Raw genomic sequence first — 12096 nt, forward strand, 5'->3', positions numbered from 1 at the left:
TGTTTTATGGTTGTTTTGTATTTTTTCTCTGTTCCATTCTTCCCTAGCTCTCTTTTTTTTAGAACTAGGCTTTCATTAGTGATATACTTGGATTCCTTTCTTTTTATTTTATGCATATTACTTATTTTTTATTTGTGGTTACCATTCAGTTTATATATAATATCTTCTGCATATAGTAGTCTATACTAAGTTGATGGTCACTTAAGTTTGAACCCATTCTTTACCCTTCTTCTTTTCATGTTTTAGGTACCTGGTGTCATCCTTAATATTCTTTTATTTTGTGAGTGTCTTGACTGAGAGATTTTAGAGATATACTTATTTTTACTGCTTTTGTGCTTCCTACTTTTCTTACTTTTACTTATGGTATTTCCTTTATACTCAGAGTCCCCTTTAACATTTCTTGTAATGCTGGTTTAGTGGTCATCAATTCCTTTAGCTTTTTTGTTTGTCTGGGAAACTATCTCTTCTTCTAATCGGAATGATAGCCTTGGTGGATAGAGTATTCTTAGTTGCAGATTTTTTTTTCTCTTTCAGCACTTTGAATATATATAATGGCACTCTTTTATGGCCTGCAAAGTTTCTGCTGAAAAATTCACTGATGGCTTTTGTATGTTACTGTTTTCTTTTATCTGCTGCTTTTAAATTCTCCCTTTATCACTACTTTCTGACATTTTAATTACTGTGTCTTGTTGTGGACCTCCTTGGGTTGATTTTGTTGGGGGATCTCTATACTTCCTGGACATGGATTTCTTGCTTCCTTTCCCAGATTAGGAAAGTTTTCATCTATTATTTCTTCAAATAAGTTTTCCTCCCTTTGTCTCTCTTCACCTTCTGGGATCCCTATGATGTGAATTTTATTATGCTTGATGGTGATGATGAGTTCCCTAATCCTATTTTCATTTTGCATATTTTTTCTCTCACCTGCTCAGCTTGATTACTTTCTATTACTTTGTCCTCTAAATCACCGATTCATTCTTTTGCTTCCCTTAGTTTGCTGTTCATTCCATCTAGTGTATTTTTAATTTCATGTATTGTATTCTTCATCTCCAACTGGTTCTTTTTAAATCTCTTTGTTAAAAGTCTCACTGATGTCCTCCACCCTTTTCTCAAGCTCAGCGAGTATCTTTATGATCATTACTTTAAATTTTCTATCAGGCGTATTACTTATCTCAATTTTGTCTAGGTCTCTTATGATTTTGTCCTGTTCTTTCATCTGGGACACATTACTGTATCTCCTCATTTTGTCCACCTCTCTGTGTCTGTTTCTGTGTGCTACATCTCTTACTCTTGAAAGTAGTGGCTTTTTTAAATTTATTTTTTATTTTCAGCATAACAGTATTCATTATTTTTGCACCACACCCAGTGCTCCATGCAATCCGTGCCCTCTATAATACCCACCACCTGGTACCCCGACCTCCCACCCCCCGCCCCTTCAAAACCCTCAGATTGTTTTTCAGAGTTCATAGTCTCTTATGGTTCACCTCCCCTTCCAATTTCCCCCAACTCCCTTCTCCTCTCTAACTCCCCATGTCCTCCATGCTATTTGTTATGCTCCACAAATAAGTGAAACCATATGATAATTGACTCTCTCTGCTTGACTTATTTCACTCAGCAGTAGCTTTTTGAGGATGAGGTCCTGTAGTGCCCAGCGGTGTAATATCCCCTCTTCACCAGAATCTGGAGCTTCAATGGTATCTCCTTTGTGTGTTGCATGTGCCCTGCTGTTGTGGCTGAGCAGTCTTTTCCTTTAGTTCAGTTGTTTGCAGTGCCTCTCTTTTTCTGTTGTGGGCAGTATTTGGTTCCTGTGGTATTAGTGGGCCAGACTTGGCCCTCCTTGAGGTTAAATTGGGTCAGACCAGGCATTTTTCCAGAGTTGCAGTAGCACCAAACTACAGGGTGCTTTCTCTGTTTTGTTCCCTGAGAAAATTTCATTGGTGGATGGAGCCGGCAGTCATAACAACCATCTGCCCCCAGCCCCACTGTTGGGGCTACAGTCTTACTGATGTGTGTGGTATCTTTCCCTCTTCCCAGGGCAGGAGTCACTTTGAAGTGGTGTTGGCCTCTCTCAGGGCAGCTTGCACATTGCCAAGCTTGTGGTACCACTTTGGATGGGCTCTGGCCAAAAGCATATTGGAGGGGCAGCTCTGCAAAATGTGAAGGGAGGGTAAATACTTCATTAGCAAGGTTTGAATGCTGGACCTTTGTAAGAGGGCACCTGACACCACCACCTGAACTGATGCCAGGCAGATTGTAGGGGGGAGATCTGAAAAGCATGGAGGTGTGGGGATGGAAGGTGTGGTGTTAGCAAGGTTTGTGCCAATTCTCTGGAGGAGGAGACCTGCAGCACCAGGACTGCAACAGGTTTGGCTGAAGAGGGTGGATCCACCAAGCATGCAGATGCTGGGTACATGGTGTTAGCAATTTAGGTAGCAAGTGTTGACATCACACTAGTTCCTGCAGATGGTTGTGTGTTTATGCGTGGCTGCAGGGGAGGGAAATGGAGCCTGCCAGATCCTTTGTTCCTGGAGTTTTACAAGGATCACTGTTCACCTAGGATACACTCCAAATTTAGTAACTCGCCATCCTGTATGACCCAGTTGATTCTCAAACTGTTGCTTCTTTGCTGCATCTCCGTGGGCTGTTTGTTATACATCTCTTTAAGGGTAGGGACTCAGTTTCTCCTCATACTCCCAGCTCTTCCAGAACTGAGCTCACTGATTTTTTTTTTAATTTTTTATTTTTTATAAACATATATTTTTTATATACATATATTTTTACACCACACACAAAAATAGACTCAAAATGCATGAAGGACCTCAATGTACGAAAGGAATCCATCAAAATCCTTGAGGAGCTCACTGATTTTTAAAATCTAGATTTTAAGTCCTACTGGTGGTAAGAATTCACACAATTTGGTTCTTCTGGTTTTCAAAGCCAAATGTCATGGGGATTTGTCTTCTCAGTGTAGACTCCCTGGTATGATCATCTCCTTCTCTCCCTGTCAGTGCCCATGTTTCCCTTCCTCCTACAGACAGTCCAGTGTGTCTGTTTAGTTCCCCACTGAATCTCAAGCTTCCCTACCCTCTTTGATGTGGTCTCTTCTCTACATTGAGTTGTGGAGCTTGTTCTGCCAGTCTTCAGGTTGTTTTCTGGTTTATTTACACTGGTGTGAACACTATCTCATTGTATGCATGGGATGAAATGAGCTTAGGATCCTCCTACTCCACCATCTTCCCAGCATCTCTCTCCAGAATCACTGTATTTATGACTCAACAACCTTTGTAGAGTTGCCAGATAAAATACAGGATGTCCAGTTAAATTTAGATGTCAGATACAATGAATTATTTTTTAGTCTATGTCCCAGATATTTCATGAGACATACTCATGCTAATACATTACTCATCATTCATCTGAAATACAAAATTTCCTATATTTTTATTTTCAAAATCTGGCAACCTCATTGTGTTTTGTTTCTTGGCCAAAGCAGGACAGTTGTAAGCCCCCTGTCATTTTCTCTGCAAATCTGCAAGTATCCATATCTCTCTGTGTTGTATTTGTGGAGGGATTTTTATTCCCCTTAAGCTATTTAAGTTACAATGACATAAATTTGTCCCCACAAAATGCTGAACTAAATAGTGCTGGACTCAAAGTGTTGTAACTCATGAATGGGTGTGGTCTGCCAGCCTATTTTATGCTTCCAAATAGCATTTGATATTTCAGGCTTAAGACCACTAACAAAAGGTGTGCAGATTGCTGTCAGAGTGTTAACATTGATGCCCAGTTCTGAGTATTTCTTAAATGTGATTTATGATCGGTCCCTAAAATTAGACACAGACTCATCACACCCTTGTTGACAGGTTTGGATTGTTCCTCGGTCAATGAAAGAGGGGAAAACCTTCAGGAATTGCCTGGAAGATCTCTCCCTCTGTCTTTGCTCAGGCAGATCCTGTCCTATTTCTCAAAACCTAGCTCAGATACACCTCCTCCATGCAGCTTTCTATCTCTGTGGTTTTTGCATGGTTGGAGAGTTCTGAAGGTAGAGATTTAAAAGTTAGAGGGAGCTGAAAAAGGGAAAGGGGAGGAGAAGGAGGACAGAACAAAGGATGGAGAACTCAGGAGAGGTAAAAGTCCAAGTGGGAGTTGAGTTATCAGGGGCAGACACAGAGTTAAATAGAAGGAGTTCTATAGGGAGGGTGAAGACTGATGTTGTTTTAAGACTCAATAGATTGGAATCTTTCTGACCTTTTTCTTTTCCCAGCATCACCTTTCCAGTTAAAGAAAGCTGCTCATTGTTAGTTAGCGATTTTCTTTCCTTTTTGTTCTAAGGCACAAGTCTTGATGTGTTCCCAGAATCCCAAATGGACCCTTACAACTCAAAATTGCCTTCTTCAAATTCATTCCACTTAGGCCATAATAAAAGATCCAACATAGATGAGATAAAGACATTCTACCTTAGGATTTCATTCTCTGCTCCCAGAGAACATAGAGGGCCAGAGAATTCCCAAAGACAAAAAGAAATAGAGGCAGTGATTTCAGTCTGACAATAGGTTAACCCTTTCAAAGAATGAAAGCCTGTGATTTTCATGCTACACAAAGAACTGGAATGCATGGGTGGGAACAGGAGTTACCATTTGAACCAACAGGGGACTCCAAGAAGGGAGAAAGAGATTCCTTGACTTGCTGTTGCTCTTGTCTGAAATCTCAGTAGGTTTAGGGGCTTATCGAGACCCAATTGGAGTCACAGCATCAGACTATTATAGACAAAAATAGTTACAGTGCCTCAAGTAGAGGTTATAGACTTTGTTGTGGCACATCTGGAAATGCCATGACATCATTAATTCCCTGAGCTGAAATAGGTTGGAGTTTTCATAAGGTGAGAAGAGAAGCATATAGGACTGTAGTCTTACCTCAGGATGCTGTTTTCTTTATCTCTAAGTGCCACACAACTTGCAGTTGAAATGGTTGGAGATTGTTATAGTTTATGACAACTCCCTCAAGATTGTTGGTGCAATCTCATTTCTGCTGCTCTCAGAAAAGTTCTGAAAGCAGTCTTTGTTGGCCTGTGGGTTGTCTGTTAACCATCTAATGCCAGTTGAGGTACAGAGGACAGAGATCTAGAAAAGGAAAAAAACAAGAAGAGGAATAAAAATAGAAGAGATAACATTCTTTTTAAAAATTAATTAATTAGGGCGCCTGGGTGGCTCAGTGGGTTAAGCCGCTGCCTTCGGCTCAGGTCATGATCTCAGGGTCCTGGGATCGAGTCCCACATCGGGCTCTCTGCTCAGCAGGGAGCCTGCTTCTCTCTCTCTCTCTCTCTCTGCCTGCCTCTCTGCCTAACTGTGATCTCTCTCTGTCAAATAAATAAATAAAATCTTAAAAAAAATAAAAATAAAATTTATTTATTTATTTATTTATTTTTATTTTTATTTTTATTTTTTATTTTAAAATTCATTATTTTTTTCTCACCATAGTACATATGCCAGAAAAAACTGGAGTTTGTTTTAATTTGGCTTATAGTTCTCTCAGCTTCCACCAGTTATATATACTCTTGGCTCAGGTACACAAATTCTCAAGTTCAAACTTCCAATTTCTCCCTCTTTCTACAGCTTGGCTCTAACCATCCTAGTGCCTCCCCAATGATCTCCTGCACCCCAGTTTTGTTGCCTTCATGTCCTTTACCCCATAGCCATGAGAAATGTCATATCTATTGGGTGGGGAGTCTGAAATCATGGATGATTTCACGGAGAAGGTTGTATCTCAGCTAGGCCTTGAGTTATGGGACAAGGTTTGCCTGGGTAGAGTCAGAGGGGAACACCTTCCAGTAGAAGATGATGATATGAGTTTGTTCATTCTTCAAATAGAGTATTATGGAGGGCTTTCTTTGTGCTGGTATTAATCATGTTCTGGGCAAGAGTGTGGGTTTTGAGGGCAAAGACTCAAACTCCAACCCTTTTTATTTCCTGGATATACCAGGGGTTGGGATCAGCTGTAACAGAACCAGTGAAGCAGGTATGATGGAGACTGACAAATTGGAGAGCAAAAGCCCTGTTTAACAAGGACAACTCCTGCTTGGATGCTGGTAGTTATAGCCATGTGGGCTAGTTGGGCATGATATTCTGAAATTTCAAGAAAACTAGGTTCTGGATTTTTATGTGAAGTACTTTTCTTTTTAAAATACTGGCCATTAAATTAAAAAAATGAATTTATAGGTCAAACTATACACATCTGTAGGCTTGTTGTCTTCATGGTTGACAAGTTTGTCTCCTCTGTCTTAGAGGCTTAACTCTATACTTAGTAGAGCAAGTAAGGCTCCCCACTTCCCCAGCTAGCACCTCTGTTTCATCTCCAGCCTTGTTTTTCCCTACATCTCCTTCCCTGCCACTCTGTAGGCCAACACAGTAAAACTGTTGTCCAGATGAACCTCTGTTGGTGCACAGGTTGTTGAAGTATGTTTTTCCATATCCCCACTTCAATTTTCTTCTCCTAACAGCTCCTATTCTTTGAGAGCCATCTCCTTTGAGAAGCCTTCACTCGCTCCTTCCTTGTGCTTCCCCAAACCTTAGATAACCATTAGCCGTACTCTATTGTCATTCTTTCTCCACTTCTCTGTCTTATCCACCAGTCTGAGTATATCATGCATGATACCTAAGGGCATGTGGTAAATAGGTGCTTGGTAAATGAATAAGAGGAATGAATATATGTCTGCAATGTCATTCACTATATGTAAACATGCACCAAAAAAAAAATATAGAAGTCCCCTTCTCTATCCACTCACCCATTTATCCAGCAAACATTTATTGAGCTCTTATTATATGGCAGGGACTGTTCTAGGTGATGGAGATATAAGAATGAACATGCCAGACAAAGTCCCTGCCTTCACACATCTCATATTTTAGTGTGGGAAGATATTAAACAAAAATATGTAAGATAATTCTAAGAAAGAAAGTAAAAGCAGGGTAAGGGCTTAGAGGCCGACAGATATACTTTCCAATAGGGTAGCTAAAGAAAGGATCTCTGGGAAGGTGACATTTGAGCAAAGTTTTGGGGAAGGGTGGGAGCAAACCATACAGATAGATGGAGACAAGCATGAAGGAAGGAACAACAAGTGCAAAGGCCCTGTGGTGGGAGCATGATCAGCATATTTGAGGTATAACAAGGAGGCCAAAGTGGCTACAGAGGAGGGAGCAAGGGGAAGAGTGGTGAGAGGTGAGGTCACAGAGGCAATAGGTTAGACCATCATATCATCACCCCTCTCAACCAAGACCATCATATCATCACCCCTCTCAACCACCTATTGAACACAAACCTTGGTGAACAATGGAGTGAGTAATGTCAGTCTTGATGGGATGTGTGGTGGCAGTGCCAGGGAGATGTGCATAGGTCCAAACAGCTTTTCCCACAGATATATGCTTCTCATAGTGCCCGCTCTACCCAGAGTCTTTACCACAAGGCTCTCAGATGCAGGTCCCACCTGAGACTGGCCCTGTTTGCCTTGGGAGGGTAATGAACCTGTGGAGATTGGCCAAAGTTATTTCCTGCTAGTTGGGGTTGGGACCAGGCTGTGCACCTCCGCCCAGTTGGAAAGGGCTCCAGAGTTGTTATTCATCAGATATGATGCTGTTTAGAACAAGTCCTGAGTTTCCCACTTCTACACCTTTCTCTCTCCTAGGAAGTCATACCAGAAGAGTCAGGAGACCTATGTTCTACTTCCTGCTTGACCTCCACAATGGGTGGTGAGAGCTAGGGAAGGCTTGGTGCTCTGTGAAAAGGAGGACTGAGACTTGATATTCTAGTGCTGTATGCCACATCTGGGTCTTGACTCTTTCTGCATGATGGGCCACCTGATTTCTAGCCTTGGAAGTGGGTCTTCTATAGCCTCTTCTTGTAGCTGCACCCAGGTATGAGCATAGCTGTCCTGCCTATTCAAAAGCTGTGGTAAGTGGTGAGGTTTGACTGAAGCCCCAAGGTCTCTTTTCCCAAACATCTCCCACAGCTTCTCCTCTCCTGCACACCCTGACATTCTTGCCATTAGTCATTCCTCACGGGTAAAGGTGGGAGGCCATCTCCCAAGGGGACTCCTGGAAGCCCACAGGCCCATACATCCAACCTGCCCAACCAGGACTCAGTCATCTTCTTGGTGTGCAGAAAGAAAGGACATCTCTTCTGAGGGAGAGACACAAACCTCCAGGACTATTGGAAAACCACTGGAAAAGTCTCAGGCCAGGCTCCCTGCTGAGTGGCTCTGAGCAGCAACCTGAGCAGGAAGAACAAGGGACCACAGGAAGCCCACTACCTGGGAATGCTGTAACATTTTTCTTTTCTGAAGAAAAACTTGGTCGCCCTTGTAGCTTAGTTTGGGACTAGCTGCTGAGTCAATTCTTCTTGAGCTAAGTTGTTTTCAGACTTTGAGGCACAGTTTAACCCCCTAAATGAGCATAAGGAGGATGACACAATTTGTTGAGGCACGGTAACTCATAGGAAGCTTGCATATTCCTGCTTTGCTGATTTCAGCCCTGTGCTTTCCCCAGAGTTGCTATTGCAAAGGATTGTGGAGCCCTTAGTCCTCCTTCCCATCAGATGTGCTGAACTATGGAGCGCCTGGGTGATTCAGCTGGTTAAACATCTGTCTTGGGCTCAGGTCATCACCTTAGGGTCCTGGGATTAAGCCTCACATTGTTGGGTTTTTTGTTCAGCAGGGAGTCTGCTTCTCTCCCTCCTTCTGCCCCTCCCCACAACTTATGCACATGCATGAGTGTGTGCACTCTCTGTCAAATCCTAAAAAAAAAAAAGAAGAAGAAGAAGAAGTGTCAAACTAGACAGGAAGGCTTAAAGCAGTAGGGGAGGCTATGAGGAGACAGGTGCTGCTGCAGCTCAGGGACCCAACACCTGGGGCCAGGGAGGAACCCCCTCTGGGGGAGAACAGATACTTCCCTGAGACTCTAAGGGTAAGAGTGTGCTATGAGCTCAGCCAGGCGTGGGTTCCTGGCCAAGAGGTTTTCCCTATGAGCTCTCTTTGTAAATATAGGGGCATATCAGGAACCCAGATCTCTGTTCACTTTAAATCAGGAGTTGCAAGATCACGTGAAGTGAGCCAGGTATAAGCAGTTGGTGGTGGGGACTGGTAGCTCCCCATTTGAAGACAGCAGTCACTCATCAGCTGTCCTTGCTTGCTGTGCTGAAATCTGCCTGGATGGTCCAACCTACCAATTGTTTTTAAAAGAAAGCTCTTAATACAATGATTTTAGATGTTTCCCACATGTTTCAAGGTTGATAAGGAGTTGCATTTGTATGGGGCTCCTGGTTGGCTCCGTTTGTTGGGCTTCTGACTCTTGGTTTCAGCTCAGGTCGTCATCTCCTCGGTCAGGGATCGAGCCCTAAGTTAGGCTCTGCACTCAGCCGAGAGTCTGCTTGGAAATTCTCTCTCTCTCTGCCCCTCCCTTGTTCTCTTTCTCTCAAATAAATTAATACATCTTTTTAAAAAAAGAATTACATTTGTATTAATACAGCAGGCATGTGTAATACCATTTACTATATGCAGGCACTGTTCTAAGCACTTTGCAAATAATAACTTGTCCAGTTCTTAGAAAAATAACAAACTCACGAGGTATGTCTTCCTCCACCTCATTTATTGATGAGAAAAATGAGGCCCAAAGGAATTAAGTAACTTGCTGACAATCCCTCAGCTGGTAAGTGGCATAGCCAGGCTTAAAGCCAAGCTGCCTGACTCTGTAGTCTGTGCTCTTTGTTGCTCTGTTATGCTGCCTCATTAAAACAGCAAATGAACAAATAAAATCCAGCAAACACAAAACACCGAGCAGGACAAAAACCAAGCAGGTGAGAAGACGCAAAAACAAGCCCTTCATTTGCTGTCTCCGCTTTAAACCAAATCCAACGGAATTTGGCGCCTTTGCCATTTTCTTCTGCTTTTGTCTTCTGTCTTCTTTGTTAACTTCCCCATGCCTGACCCCCATCTTAACACCTCTCTTTTTAAGATACTCCCAACACTGATTTCTTTTCAGCTCTTTCATAAAGCAACATGGCCTCTTTGCCCCTTCAGTTTTGCTCTCTGAAATGCAGCCTCTCACGTTTCATGGTTCATTCTTGATCTTCACCTTGAAAAATTCTACTCAGTTCCTTCTAGAATCCCTGTCTCCTGCCAGGTGGAGGTGGATCCCATGAACTCATTTTGCGATGAAGATTTGGAGGAATCACAACCATCCCTTGCAGTGGTGCACATTTCTCCTTCTGTACTTGTATTCATATAGTTTCTATGTTGCATAATGCCATCTTCGATAGTCACATACTTCTTAGAATTCATCCCTGTTTTTTGTATATTTTTCTTGTCTTTCTAGCAAGAGTGTAAGCCAGGAACACAGGGGATGTGTTGACTATGTATTCTACCATCCTTTTTCAGTGCCAAGAAGTCACATCACATAATCGGCAAAGGTGTGGGCTTTGGAGCACTCTCCCTTGGATCCAAGCCTTGGCCTTGCCACTTACAAACTGTGTGACCAATGATGATTCATTTGACCTCTCTGAACCTCTTTTGGGAGATTATCATCAGACATGATGTATGTGAAATTCTTAACCCAGGGCCTGACTCTCATCTAGTAAGCCTTAGCATATGACAACTCTTATTACGATGTCACTGGTACCATTAATTAGCTCAGGCAGCTGTGAAAGTATTCAATCTCTGGACTCCAAAAGGATCTCTGGTTTTTAGGATTAATGTCACTCAGGTATTGTTAGGAAGTGTTGAAAAGGATTGGCTAAAAAACAAACAAACAAACAAAAAACCTAGATGTACATGAACAGATGAATGGATAAAGATGTGGGGTGTATGTATATATGTACACACACACACACACATGCATGCACACACTGGAATATTATGCAGCCATCAAAACCCCCAAAATCTTGCATTTGCAATGATGTGGATGGAACTAGAGGGTATCATGCTAAGTGAAATAAGTCAGTGAGAGAAAGACAATTATCGTATGATCTCACTGATGTGAGGAATTTGAGAAACAAGACATTGGATCATAGGGAAAGGGAGGGAAAAATGAAACAAGACAAAACCAGAGAGGGAGACAAACCATAAGAGACTCTTAATCTCAGGAAACAAACTGAGGGTAGCTGGAGGGGAGGGGGTTAGAGGGATGGGGTGGTTGGGTTACGGACATTGGGAAGGGTATGTGCTATGGTGAGTATTGTGAATTGTGTAAGACTGATGATTCACAGACCTGTACCCCTGAAACAAATAATACATTATATGTTAATAACAAAAATAATAAATTAAGAAAAAAAGAATTAAAAAAAGAAAACAACCCAGGACCCTACAATTGTACAATTAGAATGTAGTTTTTTATTTTTTGTTCAAGTCAAGCTTAACTTCTCCCAATTAGAAGAAACTGGAAGCGCTGGGACCTCCTTGGATTGAATAGGTGGGTACCTGTGTGGGCAGATGTGCGCATGCTTGTGCCTACACAGACATGTGAACTTTTCAAAGCAGAGCCTATGACATGTGTTTGTATAGTGCGTCAACACAAATTGCCTAGGAGTAGGCTTCCCCAAACACTTTAATGTACACAGCAGGTTGAGTCACACTATCAGTTAACATAGAGTTCCTGGTACTAACCCTTTCCAGACTCCCTACTATCGCTAGGTAAGCAATCCTAGGCTACTCAACACAAGCTGACTCATACTTACTGTTAAAACATGACTTGCCAGAGGAGAACTTTCTGCAGGACTTTTCCCTCCAGGACAAGAAAACAAAGATTTCCCAAATTTAAGAGACTAGAACCTCCATGGTCCAACCTACAACATATACTCCTGTTTCTCAGACTTATTAAGGGCCATTTCTGGCAGTTCTCTGGAGGACACCCAGTAAGGCATCCAGAGAGCACATTTAAGGACTGTGTCTTTACACCAGGTTAACCACTGAGAGAAATTCCAGTCCTTACACCCAGAGAAGGAAGGGAGAGAGGAAACTCTTTCACTGCATAACACCATCACAGGATTCCCTTGAGAGCCCATGGTCTGGGACTCCCAGCTTGGAGGTTTGGAGAGTTGTAAAGTTATGTGCCACGTCTTCTT

At 42.2% G+C, this 12096-nt stretch overlaps 1 long non-coding RNA gene across 1 annotated transcript; it reads right to left on the reverse strand.

The window, feature by feature from the left end:
• Positions 1–1544: 1544 nt before the first annotated feature.
• On the reverse strand, positions 1545–7442 carry LOC131821708 (uncharacterized). Its single transcript, XR_009349968.1, has 3 exons — positions 7307–7442; positions 4908–5114; positions 1545–2144 (listed from the first exon to the last, which is right to left on the reverse strand). It is a non-coding gene; the product is annotated as an uncharacterized LOC131821708 (long non-coding RNA).
• Positions 7443–12096: the final 4654 nt, after the last annotated feature.

Source organism: Mustela lutreola, chromosome X (genome assembly GCF_030435805.1).
Source record: "Mustela lutreola isolate mMusLut2 chromosome X, mMusLut2.pri, whole genome shotgun sequence".
Lineage (NCBI taxonomy): Eukaryota > Metazoa > Chordata > Mammalia > Carnivora > Mustelidae > Mustela > Mustela lutreola.